Raw genomic sequence first — 19,726 nt, forward strand, 5'->3', positions numbered from 1 at the left:
GAGAGGAGGTGGAGCTCAGGTGGCAATGCAAGCGATGGGGAGCGGCTATAAATACAGATGAAGCTTCACTCGCTCACCTGCCGCTCACCTCCTGCTGTGCGGCCCAGTTCTTAACAGGCCACAGACCAGTATTGGGACCGGTACTGGGACCGGTTGGGGACCCCTGCTCTAGTGGGTCTCTATCTTTTACATCCAAAGTTTTTACCCTACTTTTAGATTGATACAGTCTTCTGTATTCCCCTCTCCTTTTCCTGATCTGGATATTAAATATTCTTTCTTTTCCATTGGTGTTCACTCATAAATTTTAAACATATATACTTAAGAGTTTATAGATAATCAATATGTCTAATCTATTCTCAAACCAAATAAGGCTTTAGAATGTATTCACACTAAACTTCTTTCTGTAATCTACCACATTAAGCTATCTTGTTTGTGCCTATAAATACTTTGTTTAAAAAGACCGAGAAATTAGTAATATACATCATCTATCTATCATCTATCATCTATGTATCTATGTATCAATATGTTTTTTTACAGTCCAAGTTTGCTTACATTTATCTGTATGTTTATCAAGTATTTTCTAACCATCCCATCCTTATTTTGGGAGGAGGGTATTCAATTTCCTCTTACTGATTTTTATGCTCTGTTTTTTTGACTTTGTTTTTTGGTGAGAATGTATAAATTGTTAATTGTCACAGCATTTTTATGAGAATTTTTTTAAATTTAGATTCACCCCAGAATTATACTTTGGCTAAGTATAAAATTCTAGGTTGACAAGTATTTTTCATCCACCCTTTAAAGTTATCATTCCGTTAGGCTTCTTGTCTCCATCACGACTGTGAGACATCTTCTGTAATTCTAATTTTTGTTCCTTTGATTGCAATAGATATTTCATCTTTGATTGCTTTCAAGACTTTTTTTTCTGATTGTGTGAGTTCTGAAATTTCAGTGCAATATATCTAGGTGTAGATTTGTTTTTGATCCTTCTGTCAAGGATATAGTATACTCGGTCATCATGAAGATTGATATCTCTTTTCAGTCCAGGAAAATTCTGAGCCATCTTATCTTTCATTTTTCTCTATCCTCCTTTTCTAAAAATTCTCTTGTATATTTTCTGTGGTATGTTATCTTCCTCATATCTTTACACCCATGCTGCATGTCTGATTAATTTAATCAGATCTATTTCCAAGTTACTAACACTTATTTACACTTATTTACATCTTTACCAAACGTATTTGCTCACAATCTCCAAATCATGCAGCTCATTTCCCCACAGCACAAGATTGGGTTCCTCTGTCAAGTTTGGTGCCTGTGGTTATTTTTCTTCTTCTATCTATTTAAACTTTTACACATTTATTTTAATGTCTCCTCTGGTTAGTTCTATTATTTCTAGTTTTAGGGTGTGAATTCTATTTGTTGAATTTTCTGACTCTCTTTAATTATGGGTCCCCATAGGCGACCTGAATGTTTTAAGTAATCTTCGTGGAGATTGTTATGGACTGAATTGTCTCCTCAAAATCCATATTTTAAAGCCCCAGTCCCCAATGTGACTGTATTTGGAGGTAGAGTCTTTTAAAAAGTAATTAAGGTAAAACAATGTCATAAGGTTGGGGTCCTAATCCAATGGGACATATGTTCTCATAAGAGAGGATGAGCAAACAGGAAGATGCACACAGAGGACACCCCATGTAAAAACACAGTGAGAATGCAGCCACCTGCAAGCCAAGAAGAGAGACCTCACCAGAAACCAGCACTGCCAACACCTTGATCTTGGATTTCCAGCCTCCCAGGACAGTGAGAAAAAATTTTTAAAAATCTGTTGTTTAAGCCACTCAGTCTGTGGTATTCTGTTATGGCAGCCCGAGATGACTTACACAGAGGTATTTCAGGAGCCCCCGTTTGCAGCAACACCCACTGAGTGCCAGTTCATAGTCACTTCTTCATTGTGGTCATGGTTTCAAGAGTTTATATTAGAACTTTGTTAATTTCTCAACTTGCCATTCTCACATCACATAAGTAATACAAATTTGGAACTCAAAAATTTGTTTAAAGCTGTTTCACCTTGCATGTTTCTCAGAAATGACTCATTTTCACTCATGGCTAATGGTCAGAATTATGCTTTCAAAGATATAGTAGAATACCTTCCTGTCTCAAAGCTTTTTGCAGATAACACACATTCAGTCTCCTTGTGTAAGCAGCCCATGGCCTAGGCTTCCCTCTGAGGGTACTAAAATATCAGATCCAGCATTTAGGGTCTGTTTCCCAGTTCTGATAACTGGAAATGTTGGGCTTCTGATTATTAATCTTATCTTGAAATTTTTTCTTCACCCTGGAATCTAAGGCATCCCTTTCTTGTTTTTTACCCTAAGTATTTCAAAAATACTTCTTTCATAATCTGTTTGGAGTGGAAATAAAATTCTTCTGCATCAGCTTTAATTTCAAATAATGACCAGATGTCTCTTATGTTCTTTGTATGTCATTATGCCACCTCTCCTGCCCCGTGATAACTCTGACTACCTATTATAACATGCAAAAGCTAATTTCTCTTTCTCTGCTTGACAGTGAAATATTTTCAGAGGTTCAGTCTCCTCTGCTGATGTTCTCATTGAACAAACTAGTCTACTTCCAATGTTACAAGTAACTCATTTTTGAAAATTCCTATTTGACATCTCACCCCCCACATTCAATGAAGAGGCAAATTCCTCCATCCAGCCTTCTTAGCACTGCCATTTCACAGCAGCTACCATCAAATCCCACTTCTAGTGAGACAGTGCAGCTTCTCAGGACTTTTAACTTGCACTATTTAATAATTAGCCAAATTGACATCCATGCCTCCAGTCATGTTTGTTCTCTTCTAGTTTACTTTTGGCTGCCAGAGGTATTTTCATTCTTTTTAAAAAATAGCTAATCCATACTTACTCTTTGATTTCATGGATCTTTTCAATGGATTTCCTTTCCCTATAGAATAAAGTCCAAACTCTTTAGCTTGCAAAACCAAATCTTCATAATTGAGCCTTTGACTACTGGTCTAGATTTATTTCACACAGGGCTCCATACCACCACTTAGAACTCCAGTTCAATTAAGCCATTCATAGTGTCGTTTCCATGACTTTGCTCAAGCGATTTCCTCTGCCAGAAATAATCTCTCCTTGCCCCCTCTCCTCTTCTGCAGCTCAACATCACTTTCTCAAAACTTTCAGTCTTTTCCAGGGAAAGTTGACGACATCCTTCTTTGTATCCCTGCTAGAAATACTTATCCTTGGTGCTTATTATAATCTTAATTCCACTGATATAATAACAAGCCTGTCTTTTACCCTGAAATTGTGAGATCATTTAAGACATGGTTTCTCGACCTCAGTGGTATTGATGTATTAGACCAGATAATTTTCTGTTTTATGGGCTGTCCTGTGAATTGCAGGATTTTAAGCAGCATTCCTGACCTCTAACTACTAGATATTATTAGCTCCCACCCTTCACCAGACATGACAACCAAAAATGGCTCCAGACATTGTCAAATGTCTGAGGGATGGGTGGTGGGGGCATAATCATCCCTGGCTGAGAACCGCTGCTTTAAGATAGAAAGCACATTTCCAAAGTCCTGTGTTCAAGGCCACCACATACATTCCAGAAATACTAGTTGACTGAATGAGTGCATGATGAATAAAAATATTTTAGTAATCAACAGACAGTATATAGATAGAAAGAAAGATTGGTAGATAGATAGATATCTGTTAGGATAAGTTATACTTTAAATAACTGAAACGCATAAAATATTTGACTTGCAAATTATACATTTGAATAATTCAGGGAGCTGAAGTTTAAATAATATCAGAAGGACATAAGATTGACTATATACACGCATTTCATAGTGAAAGACCAAATGCCAAGTAAGAACAATTGGCGATTTTGTGAATTGGTTGCCAGTTCAAATTTATTTTGCCAAGGCTAATGTTTAGTTAAGTCGATATTTCTGACAAGTATAAGATTTTCATTGAATGAGCTTATGTTTGAATTTCAACAACTCTGCATTTAACCTGAAGGAAATATAATCTCCTGGGCGATTGTCAAAACAAGTGACTATGCTGACAAGGGGTCTCGGAGATTAGAGCTAAATTTAAAAAAAAAAAATTCATTATATTCCTTAACTGTTCTTTATTTTGGCCACGCCACGTGGCTTGTGGGATCTCAGTTCCCCGACCAGGGATTGAACCTGGGCCTCAGCAGTGAAAGTGCTGAATCCTAAACACTAGACCACCAGGGAGCTCCCTTAACTGTTCTTCCTTTAGACATTTACTTAACAAATATTTAGAGAATGCTTAGAATGTACAAAATGATTGAAGAAAATAAAAAGATCTTTTTACTCCTGTTAGTAGAGATAATTCATGCATGCAAATAATCTAAAGTGGAATCAAAAGGTTAAGAATGTTCAAGTGAAATAGCCATTCCTTTCATTTGGAAAAATCAAGGGAAGAATAATAGAAAACACAGCATGGAATTTTGGCCTTAGGTGGAAAACTAAGGTTGTTAATATCATCATTATTTGTAATAATATCAAAAAATAGAAAAGTTTTAACATTAAATATCAGTTGAATCACTAGCTCCATTTGAAAATTTTAGTTCTGAAAACTGCAATAAAATGCAAGACTATGTGTCCTATTTAAATAATAACATTAGGACATTCAGAATTTTGCATTCAGTTTGAGTTAACGGAGGACTCAAATGTAAAACATTACATAAGGATCAAAGCCTAGAAGAAAACACATGGCAATGTTAATGATTATTTCTGGACTGCAGGACTGGCAGGGGGGATATTACTTCTGTTCTAGATAGCTCAGTATTGTAAATTTATCTTCCATAGCTGTATATTATTTTATATATGCACAAATGATATGCTATACAAAGTTTTGTTCTTTGAATCTACTCAGGTTTGACATTATAGAAAGGTTTTCCTTTATTTAACTTACCACATATTCATATAATTCTGACGGAAGTTTCAGATACCACAAGGGAAAAATATCCTGTCAAATTTTATTTCTATACTTGGCTAAATGGTTGTAGATTGTGACTTAGTAAAGTGCGTAAATTTAAGAAACATAAATTTGAAATTTGCCATTTGGAAATTGTCATAGTCTTCCCTCTGCCCCTTAAAATTTACTTCTTAAAAAGCACTCACTCTTCTACTTACCAACCAAAAATCTGATTACAAATTGTGTTAGAAGATTTAAAAAGCAGTAGAAATGTAGACCAAATATACAAAAGCTTAAATCCCTCATCTTCCAGGAAGACGTTGGTGTAACTGGAGTCTATATGGGTATCATCCTTATTTGGATGATTCACAACATCCTTCTCTTATATCGTAGTTATATGTGTAAATGTTCTGCCTCCCAGTGGAGTTTCTTAAATATCCATATGGAATCTTTTACTTTTTTGATTCAACCCCCTTGAGAGCCAGATGCATGCTTAGGTACTATCTAAATACAGGAATTAACAAATGTGCAAATAGCCAGTCCCTTGTAAACAGTAGTCACTTAATAAATATTTGAAGGAATGTATTCACAGAGGAAAAAAAAATTGGTCACAGAAATGACAAAAGTTAATAAAAGAAAGTAAAATAAACTCTCAGCATAATCTGGAATTATAACTACACCAGTATATTACAGATCTAAATTTATTTCTCCAGGATTTAGCTTTCTCAAAAAATTTTATTCAGAGACTTTTAATGTTAAAGGGAAAAAAGGCTGATTAGTTGGACTCCAACCTTTCCAAACATATACCATGCCGAACATGTCGGCCTTGAGATGTATGTAACTGCTGTTCTCTCTGCATGAACAGTATTCCCCGGATTACCATAGTATTTGCCCTTACATTTCCTCAGGTTTCTGCTCAAAGGTCATTTCTTCAGAAAGGTGTATTCTGACTACTCTATTAAAAACAAAAACAAAAAAATAAAAGCACTCTGATCAATCTTTATCTACTTACCTTCTTTTTAATAGAAAACTGATGTCTAACAATATCTAGTTCCCTATTTATTTGTGATTTAGTTCTTTTCCTAAATTTATGCTAACAGGAGCCCAGAAGCCTTATCTGTTTTATGCACTGTGCATCTCAACCTCTGAGAATACTGCCCAGTACATAGTCTGTGCTCAATAGATATGTACTGAATGACGAGTGAATGAATCAATGCACAAATTAACACAATGGTGACTTCTTCTATCATATTCAACTCTAGGACATAGATTTTAATGCGTCCATTATGACCCCCATCTTGACATTCTTTATAATTTTAATTTTTTATTGTATTTCTTCACTCTGTTCCATGTTTCCACGCAATCTATATTTTTGTTTTTGTTTTGTTTTGTTTTGTTTTTGCTATCCGTAACTGCAAAAACAATAGCAACAGAAAACAATCTCTATATCTTATTGTCTTAAAATTATTTTTTTCTGAAAATTCTCCTACATAACACTATCTTAAATTTGGGGACTATTTAATTCTCAAGATGCTGTACTATTGACATTTTAATGCTGCTGGCTAGTATTTTCTTATGACCTTGAGCAAAAGTCTTCCTGAACCCATCTGTTAAAAAAGAGAGGAAACTACTCTACCTTGCAGGTTTGTTGAAAGTATTTTTTGAGATAATGATTTCATGTAAATCCCCTAACCTGGTGGTTCTCATCTGCTATGCCATAATCATGTAGGAAATGCTGTCCTTCATTGCCAAGAATGATTCGTCTAGTGAGGAAAGCAGTGATTGCCTGAGGACATGAGGCTGAAAGGTAGATTTACAGACACCAGTTTTTTGCTTTTGTTTTTCCTGTTCGCTGCTTAACTTTTGCATCATTTACATTATTTCTAAGATAAGATTTGGAATCTGTGTGAATACTTGAATTAGAAATAATAACCTTGCAACTGGGCTTCTTCCTTATCCTTTAAAGCTTTACACTTGTTACCTGGGCTTATCAATGGGTTTTTGACAAATTTCTCTATATTTGCTGTTCCTCAAATACCCATACTCTCCCCATGGGGGCTTTATGCGTACTGCTCCCTTTTCTTGGAATGTTCTTCTCAGATATCCACATGGCTAGCTCCTTCATGACCTTGTGGTCTATCATCATGTCACGTTAACAATGAGAAAACTTAGCCACCTCCATTCCCCATCCCAACACTGCCTCTCTCTTCCCTTCCCTTCTTTTTCTCCTTATCATTATAACCATCGGAAATATTACACATATATCTATGTTTTAGCCTAACTTTCACCCATCCACACAGCAGACAATAAGCTTCATGAGGATAAAGACTTTACTGCTGTAACACCAGCTTCTAGGACAGTGCTGGAAACCTAAGAGCTATTTAATAATAATTTGTTGAATGAAATGAAAGCATGAAATAAATGCTAGTTAAGTACCAAGAATGGGAACTAAAACTGCCACAAACACAAAAGCCGTCACTGCTCTCAGGGAGATTCCAAGATGGTGGGAGGTTAGATATTGAACAATTACAAACATGATGGATTCACAGGCTTAATCCAAATATGCTAAAGGACAGTATGATATCTTCAGTTCAGGCTATCTTCCCCCAGATGTCCAGGACTTGAAGTATTCACATGAAATGAAGGTACAGGTAGAGAGAACTATGAGAGGAAGGTGGAAGAAATGTTGAACAATTTTTGTTTGTCTCAGTCATGGTGGGAAAAACAAACAAACAAAGATTCGTCCCCCATTTAAGGATGTAAGGGATATCGTTCACATGTAGGTAGGGAGAATATTTAAACTAATGATCAGATGAGCCAGTTAGTAAAGAAATATAAGAGCTGGAACCTCATGGATTAGCTCGGTGACCTCAGCAAAGTACTTGAACTCTCTCATATGCCAATGTACTAATTGGTAAAATGAAGACAAAGAACCCCCCTTATCATGCTTCTGAAATTATAACATGAGAACATTGAGGTAATATATTTAGCACAGTTCTAAAGCACATATGAACTATTAGTGCTATTATTTAGTAAATTATTATTTTTATAGATACCACCTGCTTTAAAAATAGATTTGAGAAAAGTAAGATGAAAGGACAAATTTAATGCTATTATAATCAAGATGAAAAATATGAGACAAGGAATGAAGGGTGATGAGGTAGATATTCCAGTTGGCTGTCCTATAAACATTTCCTCTTCTGTCTTTCTAATGGAACCTAGAATTTGTGTGGGACAATGTGCTTGGCTCCATTTCCCAGGACCCCCTACAGGTAGGAGTGACTATTTAATTAAGTTCTAGCCAATGGAATAGAGGTGGAATTTTCTGGCTGAAACTTCTCAAAAAGCACTTTAAAAAAATGGGGACTGGCTCAGCTTAATTATGACTTTTACCTCTTATCCTTCTACTACCTTCTTCCTGGAATACGGGCAGGCCAGTTGGAGCTTTATCATCTATCTACTAACCATGGGGTGACTTCAAATATGGAAGCCCTGAACTAAGAATATCAGAGAAGAAAGCTAGAAAGAGCCTGAGTCTCTGATGATATCAAGGAACTATGTCAGCCTAAATTGCCACCTCCTGATTCCTCTTAAAGGGGAGTTTGGCTACTTCTTGTTTAACCACTTCTTAAACCTCTGCTTCTCACAGCTAAACAGAATTTTAACTGACAGAGGTGAGATGATTATCCCAAAGAATGAGAAAAGAGTCTAAGACGACCTCTTGCACTTATATATAACTAAGCTGTTAACTTCCCAATAGCCATGGAAAAAAACAGTGAAAAGGGACCCATGAAAATTATAAAGCTCTTATGAACTAATACAAAAATGAAGTCCAAATCTAGTTACTGTTAAATGTATTCCAGTCATTAGAATTCAAAAGAACCATTTCATGCATTTTTATGTAGAAGAAACATATATCTTTATTTGTATATTTGATAGTTTTTTTGAAGATATAAATTGATCCTCCTGTGTTTGTTTCTTATAGTGACCTTTGACAAAAATAAAAATGTTGAATGTTATAGTTGGACTGTGAGACCACTGCTATGGAAAAGGCAAACACACATTGTTTTCTAAATGGTTGACCTGATTTAGAAATAGAAATTAAAGAAGGTAGAGGAAAGAAGAGTTGGCATAAAATCTTGCATTCTTCCAAAATGAATCATTGTCGCCTAGCTGCACACGGAAGCTAAATAGAAATAATTTTGATGTTGACATTTTTGTAAAGTACCTGAAACACAAGTATGATTTTAGTAAATGAAAGGTGACCCATTTGCTTTCTATTTGGGAAGTGAAGTGACAACGTTCAGTTATAAAATTAAAGCGCTCGCTCAGAAAGAGGGTTACCCACATATATACCCCAAGGTGAACCCAAAGAATTACTGGAGTTAGGAACAAGACACTTAATAACCAGTAGTTTGGAGCTAACTCAAGTGTTTTAATAAATACTTAAATGGAAGTCATAGAGATCAGCACCCTAGAGCATGGAGAAGACTAGCCTAGATGCTTTCCAGAGTAGAAACCACCGTGTGCTCATCCTGGCCACCAAAAATAATTTTTATTGGGCTCATGTATACCAACTCAATTATCTATTATTGTCAGCTTAGTGACCTACTGGAGAATCAGTGCCCAGGTATGGAATACTAAAATAAGAAACAGGGGAATGTCAACGGTGCATTCAAATGATGCTCTGCTAGTTAAGAAAGGGAGATTTTTGCAAGGGAAAGGTGTTCTCTGTTAAATATGGAAAGCAAGGGAGTTCAGAATAGAAAAGCTGACAGAGACAGGGCAGCCTTAATTTACATGTCAGCTATAATATCTGCCTTATAAGACTATTTACTTGGTAACTCAATGACATTCCTTAAACTAGTTACCGTAGCAACTGTCACATGACACATCAGGCTCCAAGACACAGAACATCTTCCTGCAAGAAACAAAAGCACCATCAATGTCTCAGAGGAGCATTACCGTTTTGAGGAATGCCGGTGGTGTGAAGGAAAGGTGTTAGCCCTGATTCACTGTGATTTTTTAAAATTTCTACATTCTGGTAGAGTGTCAACACTGCTTTCAATATTCTTTTCTCTCCCATTTATCACTTCACTGTCTTTTAAAAAAAATGTTAATTACCTAAATATTAATTTTCCGTTAAAGCTGCTAGAAAGCTTCCCACAAATCAATCCCAACCTACCTTAGCAATTTGGTTTTCGAAAGAAATCCCTTCAAGAATTCTAGAGTTTAAAGTTTTTTTTACATGATGACATGGTCATTGGTGTCATTGTGATGCTTTGTCAAAATTGTAAATGTTTTGGTTCCAACCCAGACCAATTAAGTTAGCATATTTGGGGTGAGATGTAGATATTTGTAATTTTGGAAATTTAAACTAGTGGTGTGTTTTTTATAAGACTTTTATTTCCTTACCTCTGTTTCTTTGCTATGCTTTTCCTCACCTTAAATACCCGTCCTTAACTCCAAACGTATAAATAGCACCAGCGACTCATGTCTTAGTTCAACTGTCACTTTCTCAAAAAATAATTGTCCATTTCTCACCAACAAATGACAAATTCCACTACTTTGCTACTTTTCTAATTTTTTCAAATCCTACTTTATGTTAAACAGTGTATTAGACACATTAATATATATATATATATATATATATATATATATTAGTGATCTTCTCTCTCTCTGCACTCCCATTGGACTTTGTATAGCTTTTTATTATAATTTCTTCCACTGCTTAGGCTTCTCTGAGGATAGAGATGATATCTATTCAATGTTTGTGTCCAAGTGTCTGAAACATATAGTTATCAACAAATGTTTATTTCATTGGCCTAATGAAATTTTTATTAGGCCAAATTTCATTGGCCTAATAAAAATGAAATTTTATTTCATCTCTCTACCCTTTTCTCATACTTATTCCATTTCAACCACAATGACCTTCCTGCTATGCTTTCAACTCAGGGCCTTTGAACTGGCTATTCCTTCTACCTGGACTCTCTCCTCCCAGGTAGACACAGGGCTCCCTTTCTCAATTGCCTCAAATGTCACCCTCTTACTGAGACCTGCCCTAGCCATTCTACTGCAAACTGAATATACATATTCCATCCTGTTTACTCTGTTTTATCTTTTATTTTTAACATAATTAACTTATTACATAATTTTTTGTTTTTCTTTTCCATCCCACTAGAACATGAGCTCCAAGATCAGAAATTTTTGGCTGTTTTGTACCTTGCTATATCCCCAGCACCTAGAACAATATCTTGTACAGATATTTGTTGATTAAATGAAGGAATGAGTGAAAAATTGTTCATCTATTCTTCTTTTCATCCTTCTGTCCAAACACCTCTATTAATTGATGACTGTTAGGCACAATTCTAGCTGCTGGAATCTTCTTAATGAATTTTGAAACCTCAGAACCTCACACAGTTATATCCATTCTGGCCATTAAAAATGTGTCCATATGAAACGATTAATCTTTTAAGTTAATAAAGGGCAGGTGGCTATTTTTTAAAAATGAAATATCAAAATTTAGACTATAAACATTTGTATTACTTCAGAAGTGTGTCCTTGAAATCAGTCTTGTGTTGGCACCAACAAAAAAGAAAAATAGAACACTTTAGATTTTTGTATATCATGAGATTTGCAGGCTCTTAGGCTAAATTAGCTCTGGTTGCCTAAAGGATGTCTTAGGTAACTGCATCTATCCCCAAGCATTATCGCATCTAATTCCTGATGCCATGCTTTGGGGGAAATATAAAGAAATCAGAAAAATGCAGACAGCCCCTATCACAATGATAAAATGCATGAGTACCCCAGACTGTGAGACAGAGCAATCGAATTAGAAACATACAGCCTGGAAAACCACAGATTCTTTGAAGGGGAGGTTTCTCCTCTGTAAATATTTAAGGAGAGCAACAAAAAGTTAGAGGCTATTATTCTAATTGTGTAATGGAACACTGTTTTTAAAAGCACTCTAGCTTTATATATGTGAGAATCTGCGTTAAGTAAGACTGTCTTTGTCTTTTCACTTCTGGGGAAAACTAGAATTAGAAGCCAAAAAGAATTTCTCCAAGTCACTGTTTGGCCTAAGTAGTGGGGAGCATGAAGGCCCCGGCAGGGGGAGGATCTCTTTGCTGAGTAACTGGGACGGATAGCGTCCTGCTTTTCTTGGAGACAGTGTAAGGAAATTAAGGGAATGGCAGGCTATGCATGGTGTCATTGTGGGGGACGCAGGCACAATAAAAAACGTTCAAGTTTTTGAGAAACCACAGTAAACACGGGACTTTACTCTCTTTAGATTGGAAACAGTCTCAGAAATGTATGCACTGAGATCCACTGTCTGTTCCATAACCATTGGCAGGGAAGCTTAAAGGAGCCATTATGTTGCTGTAGAGAGCCAAGGACTAAAAGTCACGAGACCTAGGTCTCTGCCCAGGTGGTATAATGACCTTGTTTTTCAAGCTATGGTAAGTTAACTTCTGTATAATTCACTTTTCTAAGCTACTAAACGGGGTGAGTGGTTACCCCAAATACCTTATAATGTTGATAATGGTGAAGAGTCTCTTTAAAATGAGAAGGTACTTGGGAGAATCAATTTTTTTTCCCCAAAATGAAGCATCATTCAAATGCCTATTTAATTAGAGTAGATGTCTGCAGCTACCCAGAATAAATAGACGCTTCTCTAAAATCCATCGTATCCTGAAGTTCAAATCTTCCAAGAGGTGTTCCCCAAAATGACCAATTCATTCTTTAGAAGCAGTAATACTTTCCAGCAGGGGCTGATCTTAAATATGACCATGCATCATGCTGAGTTTAGACACTATGGGTAAAGAAAGATTGAGTCTAGGCATGCAGCCAGGTCAAAAGTAGGTGTATATGAGAGAGTAGTAGGAAGGCAAGAGAGGTGGAATATACAGGGATGACTGACAAGTCAGTGGGGAGTCAGGAATTTGAGGTCGAGAAATGATGGAAGGATTAGAGGGCACGAGGGACAGGATATAAAAACTGAAGAGTTTTGGGGAGCTGAAACATTTTGCCAACACCTGCGCTATCACGCTAGAGGATGATCATGATAATGGAAATGATGGTTGCTTAGACTTTTCAGGAAAGCTTTATAGGTACCACTTTTCTTTGGGCAGAACTCAGATGTGTTTGATCCCAGCTTTGTTCCTCTCTCCCTCCTTCTTCTATCCAATCTGTGGAGAGGATCTTTCCAAAGGAAGAAATGGCCCCTATTTTCTCAGACATGCTCAGTGTGGCCACAGTCAGAGAGAGGGAGAGTGAACCTCTTCACCTACAGTAGGACTTCCCCAAATATTCCAGATTAAAGTCCTTAACAAACGGTTGTTTGGGCTCCATTACATCAATGCCCATATTTGGCTAGTAAGGAAAGAGTTGTTTCAATGTGCCTTAACTTTATTATTTTCTTTGGCTAACTTTCTTACGAATTGTCTAGTCCTAAAGCATAATCATTTCTCCTTTCCAGGATCATTCCAGGGAGAAGCTGTTCTGATTTAACTCTCTAAGATGTAGTATTTTGCCTTTTTCAAGCCACCCCATTTAAAAGTATGGCACTTTCAGGTTGATACAATACCAGAATAAAAATAAGGACACCACTTTGATTTTCCAGTTTTGATTTTTTTTTTCTTAGCCATACCTATAACCGTAGCTATTAAATTATTATCTCCAGGGTACAACCACTTTTTTAAGCCAAGTCTAAATTTTTCATGCACTTTCTACCATATTCTAGTTTTTTCTGTATGTATTTTCCTCTTTCCTTTGCAATTTTTCATGAGAGAATCACACTCAATTACTCTACAGGCATGCACTCGGTCAGCTGAGCTATCTGTAGAGGAAAGTTGAAGGAATGCAAGAGATATACAGTACATATAAAATGCAGAAAAATCTAAAGGGTCAGATACCTCATCTACTAAGAACTCAAATATCTTACACTTATTTGTCAAGTATAACATGAAGAAGCAAGTAAAATAATAGGAATTACCAATTATTAAGCACCATATAAGTAATATTTTTGATCATATACAGGGTATTAATGTTCTATCTATCTATGTATCTAGCTATCTATGTATGTATGTATCTATCTATCTATCTCTTTATTACTTCATCCCTGAGCTTAAACATCACCTTGGGAGGGAGCAATTTACTATTAGTCCTATTTTATAGATGAAGTGTTGAGACAAACTGCTATGATGTAGCATTCCAATTCCAATTATAGGAACAAGCTATACCTAGTATATCATACCTTACCATGCAGATATTAATATATATTTGTAAAATATCAATTCATTGTATTTATTTAATGCTATTTTTCATTATATCCATAGCTAACTATCTTGGTTTTTCTTATATATAAAATACCGGATGAGCTTAACAATGGGTCCTGTGAAAGAACAAAACAGACCTGTCCATGTTTTCAGAAAATAAAAACATATTCTGTCAAAAATTATGGCCCTATGCTAGCCTCAAAAAGTGCCTATTCTCAAGCAGCAAAGTTGATGTCAAATCCCTTTGATATCTGCTTAACTGTGTTTCACTAAACATCTCTGACCCTCTTACTTAAAATTATCCTTGGGCTTCCCTGGTGGCGCAGTGGTTGAGAATCTGCCTGCCAATGCAGGGGACACGGGTTCGAGCCCTGGTCTGGGAAGATCCCACATGCCGGGGAGCAACTGGGCCCGTGAGCCACAACTACTGAGCCTGCACGTCTGGAGCCTGTGCTCTGCAACAAGAGAGGCCCGCACACCGCGATGAAGAGTGACCCCCGCTTGCCGCAACTAGAGAAAGCCCTCGCACAGAAATGAAGACCCAACACAGCTAAAATAAATAAATATATTAAAAAAAAAAAAAAATTATCCTTTAGCTCATGATTCAGTGATTCTTTAATATCCTGACACATAGGTATTCAAAGTCACTCACCATAAAAGGAGGAAACAAAAACATCCCTCTTTAGAATTATTTAGTCATTTTACTCCTTTTAACAGTTTCCACATGCAATATCTTGTTTAAGCTAGAAGAGCAACTATCGGAATAGAAGCATATTTCAGTAAGTATTTTCACCTTTTTGGGTTTGTTGTCGTTGTTGTTCAAGTTAAATGATAAAAGCACAGGTGTAATTGCCATCTGTGGCAGATACTCTCGTTGCTTATCAATATTCTTTCCTTCCTTAATATTAAAAGACTACTTTTTAGCTAGGCCCATTGCTGCCCCAGTATAAAAATGGTATTCCTCTCTCACTCTTCCTCACAGCTATGTGTAGCCATATGACAAAGATATAAGATGCATGTGACTTCCTTGAAACTACCCTGAAAGTCAGTGGGGACCTGTCTTTCTTAACTACTTTCTATATCATGCTGCCTGGAGGTGGATGTGATGGCTGGAGTTCTAGCAACCATCTTAGGTCACAAAGATTAGAAGCACAGCCTAGAGATGATGGATCAGTGAGCCAGAAAGAGACAGGATTTCTGAAAGAATTGGGAGAGCTGCTTTATCAGCACTGGACTGCTGATATTTGGATGTGAATTTTGATGATTAACATACATAAGGCTTCAGCCTCATAACAGCACTGCAAGGTAGGCATTAATATCTCTATTTTACAGAAACGAATATAAAGTTCCAGGGATTTTAAGTGATTGACAGAAAGACACAACAAAATCCAAGGTTTAGAATCACATTTCCTAGTATAGCTCCAGATGGCTTTCTATTAAATAACGGCTCCTATAAATTTTCCTGTTTACCAAACTAGAGGGGACTCTATTTAATTAGATACCCTCAGTTTATGTCAGGTTATGAGAAGAGAATGGATAATTCCACTGACAAGGCCAAATTGAATGATTTTAAGAATTTAGTGGACTTCATTTCATGTCAGCATGCTATTTTCAAGAAACTCTTCTATTACATTATTTTTTAAAAGAGAAAAAAGGAGAAGAATAAAAAAAAAGAACACTTTTAAAGTGTCAAACATTGAACATCCTTAACTACCTGGAAACTTGTAAACCTGGACATAAACAAAGAGACAGAGATGCAATATCCTTTACACCAGGAGAAACAGGTCCCATTTTATTGGTTGTGGGAGACATCTTTCTAAAAGTTTAGCAAGTAACAGCTGTTTCAGAAAAATGAAACAAAGAGTGGATTGCAGCCAATGAAGGCTGTCATAGCTACTGATGCTGAAATAACAGTGAAGGTTTTGAATGCAGTTATGAAGCCAAAGAGCAATGATAAAAAATAAAGATAGCAATTTTATCAAGAGCAAGAAAACAGCAGAGGAGAGTGTCTTACACTGCTTGAATTATAAACGTTTCTTCCTGGTGTGGATTTGGGTTTTTTGTTTTTTTAGGTGAAATTCTTAGATAATTGCCTTAAGACAATTGCCTTTCTTGGTTTTGCTTCCTAGGCTGTAACTGTTCTATTTCTTACCCTATTGGTCTGCCGAATTTTGATAGAAAATAGAAGATAATGGGACATCTATCTTAACTTCATCAACAATAATATTTAGCATTCATTAAACACCTATGACATCTTAGGAAGTTTGCCTACATCACCTCCTTTAGTTTTCACAGCCCCCTACAAGAATCATGGCGTGGTTAAGAATCCACAATCACACTGTCTGGTGTAAAACCTAGCCTCTGCCTCCTACTAGTGCTGAGATTTTTTTGACAGGTTATTTATCTTTCCTATGCTTCAGTTTTCTTATCCACAAATTGGGAATAAAATTAATATCTACTTACCTAAGTTGTTGACAATTAGGTTAGCTAATAAATACAAAGAATAGACTAGCACCTGACTGTAGTCATATATGTGTTTGCTATCGCTGTTATTCTTGCGCTTGCGTTGTCTTGATCTCCATTTTACTGAGAAGAAAACTGAGGCTCAGAGAGTTGACCCAATTATTAAGTGGCACAGAAGAGAATTCAACCCTAGGGCTACAACCTCGAGTCTGCCATCACTCCAAGACACCCTTTCCTGTCTCATTCTAATAGAGTGATCATGTTGAATGTTCAGAAGCAACTTTTCAGAATGTTCATTTCCAAAGCATCTCATCACTGTAAATGCCACTCATGGCCAACTTGGACATGTGCCCACCCTGCAGGGTGAAGGGTGGCTGACCGTCCTCGCCCTCCCATTACAGCCTTCATTACAACTGAAGTGCAGGGCACAGCTGGCTTCCAGCAGGCTAACTACATTATTAAAGGGCTATATGATGTGAATCTGAGTTATTTGTGGCTTCCTATCAACCACAAAATGAATACAATTAGTTTTTCATCTTTGGAAAGAAAGCTCTTAGTTGGAAAGGACCAGAGCCCCCTCCTTTTCCATTGCTTCAATGTCTTCCCCTTTCCTAAAAAAAATCCCTCCTAAGCTGTCGACCAGCCTCTCTGTCCAAGTCAAGGCAATGTTTTCACAAACCACAACCAAGGTGGTTTCAAAATTAGTCATTTGAGATGAATTTTAATAAACCTCTTTCCTTTCTTTCTGCTTTTCAATGTCTACTTAAGAACAAACAGAAACTCAACTCCAATGCTCTTGACAGTTCAAGCCCAATAAAAAGACCTTAAAATTCCAATAAGCAATAATGTCCTTTTACTGCATTTTAGTACTAAAAAAGTAAGTGGTTCTAAGATCGCTGGGGCTGTTAGTACTTAAATGGCTAAATTATCTTAATTGTCTCAGAAGTGGTACTAAAGTTTGAAAAAGAGAGTGCATATGTGAGAAGGAGGGAAAAGTGCCATCATTATCCTCACTCTTTAGAAGAGAACATGTTTGCATGTCAGTCAACAGCAAACCACTTCCCAGTAAATCAAAACCCAAAGAGATACGGGTGGCAAAATTATACGGCATGTGCTACCCACCCTTGGCTGAGTTGTAGTAAATTTAACTCTGTTGTGCAGAAAGCTGCTGTGAAGAATTATGAGTCCATTTGATTCCAATTTCATCAACTTGAAGTTCCAAGCTGGCCCATTTTGAGGCTGAGGGACATTGCATCGCAACGCATGAGACATATTTTTCTGTTTGGCAGAAAGCTCTTTGGATTCTTGTTGCCCAAATCTGTGTTCAAAAGATATCTGGTTGTCCTGGGGAGGTGTGAAGCTAGGATGAACTTTGTTCAAGCTGGATAAACTGCCCTTAGGAGAATCACTTACCCAAAGGGAAAGGAAAACAAGACTGTGGAAGAAATAACAGTGTCTAGAAGTATAATTTTATCAAGTGTGTCCTAAACTAGTTAGGTTTATCTTCTATAATGAATTATCCCCCTTTTCATATTGGTATCTTAAACAAAATCTCTTGCCTCATCTTCTTCAACAATTTATCTATAGCACTGATTTTTTTCTCCTTACTGCAAACTGCTAAAAAGAATTGTCTATCCTAACAGCTTGCATGTCTCTTCTCTCTATTCTCTGGGACCCACCCCTAAGAGGCCTTTGCCCTCTGATTACACGCAAATAAGTCAGCAAATCACCATTGATCTCCATTTTGAAGTGTCTAATGATCATTGCTCAGTCCTCAGCTTACTTGACCTATTAGCAACTCTTTGAGAGAATTAATCCCTCCCTCTTTCTTAGAAGGTGTTCTTCTCTTGGCTTCCAAGATGGTCCTTTCTATTGAATATCATCCTATCACAAATGCCACTCCCTCTCAGTAGTTGAGTCTGTCTGCCCCATTGTCCCAATCTGTGTCTAATCCAGTATTTCAGGATCCACCCACAGATCTCTTTTCTTCTGTCTTATACTTACTCTCTAGATGTTTTCATTTAATAATGTGGCTTTAAGTTCCACCCATAGACAGATGACCAAATTTGCAACTCTAGTCTCAATATGTCTCCTGAAATCCAGACTTGTTTTTCAATAACTGCAATTAAAAGCCTAATAAGTATCTTAAAATGAAAGGTTCCCAAATACACACTTAAAACGTACCTGCTTTCAATTCAAGATGCAGTCTTCTCCATGTCATTAACTGGCAATTCTATCCTACCCAACCAAAACCTTGCTTCAGCCTTTCCTTTGCTTTCTCATATTCCTCTTCCAATCCATCAGCAAATACTATTGGTTTTACTCTCAAAATATATTCTGAACCTGCCCACTTCTTACTATCGCCACTGCTACCTCCCTGGTCCAAGGTACTGTCTTCTCATGTTTGAATTCTTGCAAGAGACTTCTAACCATTCTCTTTATTTTCACCTAGGTTTTATTCAACATGTAGACATCAGAGTAATTCTTCAAAAACCTAAGTCAGATCAAATTACTCCTCCATTCAAATCCCATCCATGCCTTCCTGTCCTATTCAGAGTGAAATCCAGATAACTCATTATGACTTACAGCATCTTACTACCTCTTTCATTGCTTCTGCTTCTATTAGCTCCCAAGCTCCACATATTAGATCCACACCAAGCTCACTGCTGTTCCTTAAGCAGCCCCAGCAGGTTCTCTTCTTGCGGACGTTGTACTTGCTGTTCTCACTGCATAGAATGTTCTGTCCTCCGAACACTCCTTCTCATGCTTCCATTAGACCTCTGTTCACATGTTTCTTTATCAGAAAAGCTTCCGGTGATTCATAAGAAACAGCATCCCTAGCCCCATCACTACTAGTTCCCTGATCCTGCTTTACTTTTCTTTACCAAATAGTTTGCATTTATTTGTCACTAGTTCTCTTCCCTGATTAAACTTGAACATAATGTGCATTTTCTTTTGTTCACACCTATATCTTGAATGAATAGAACAGTTCCTAGACTATGGAAGATTTTTAATATG

The sequence above is a fragment of the Eschrichtius robustus genome, chromosome 11 (genome assembly GCF_028021215.1).
Source record: "Eschrichtius robustus isolate mEscRob2 chromosome 11, mEscRob2.pri, whole genome shotgun sequence".
Taxonomy (NCBI): domain Eukaryota; kingdom Metazoa; phylum Chordata; class Mammalia; order Artiodactyla; family Eschrichtiidae; genus Eschrichtius; species Eschrichtius robustus.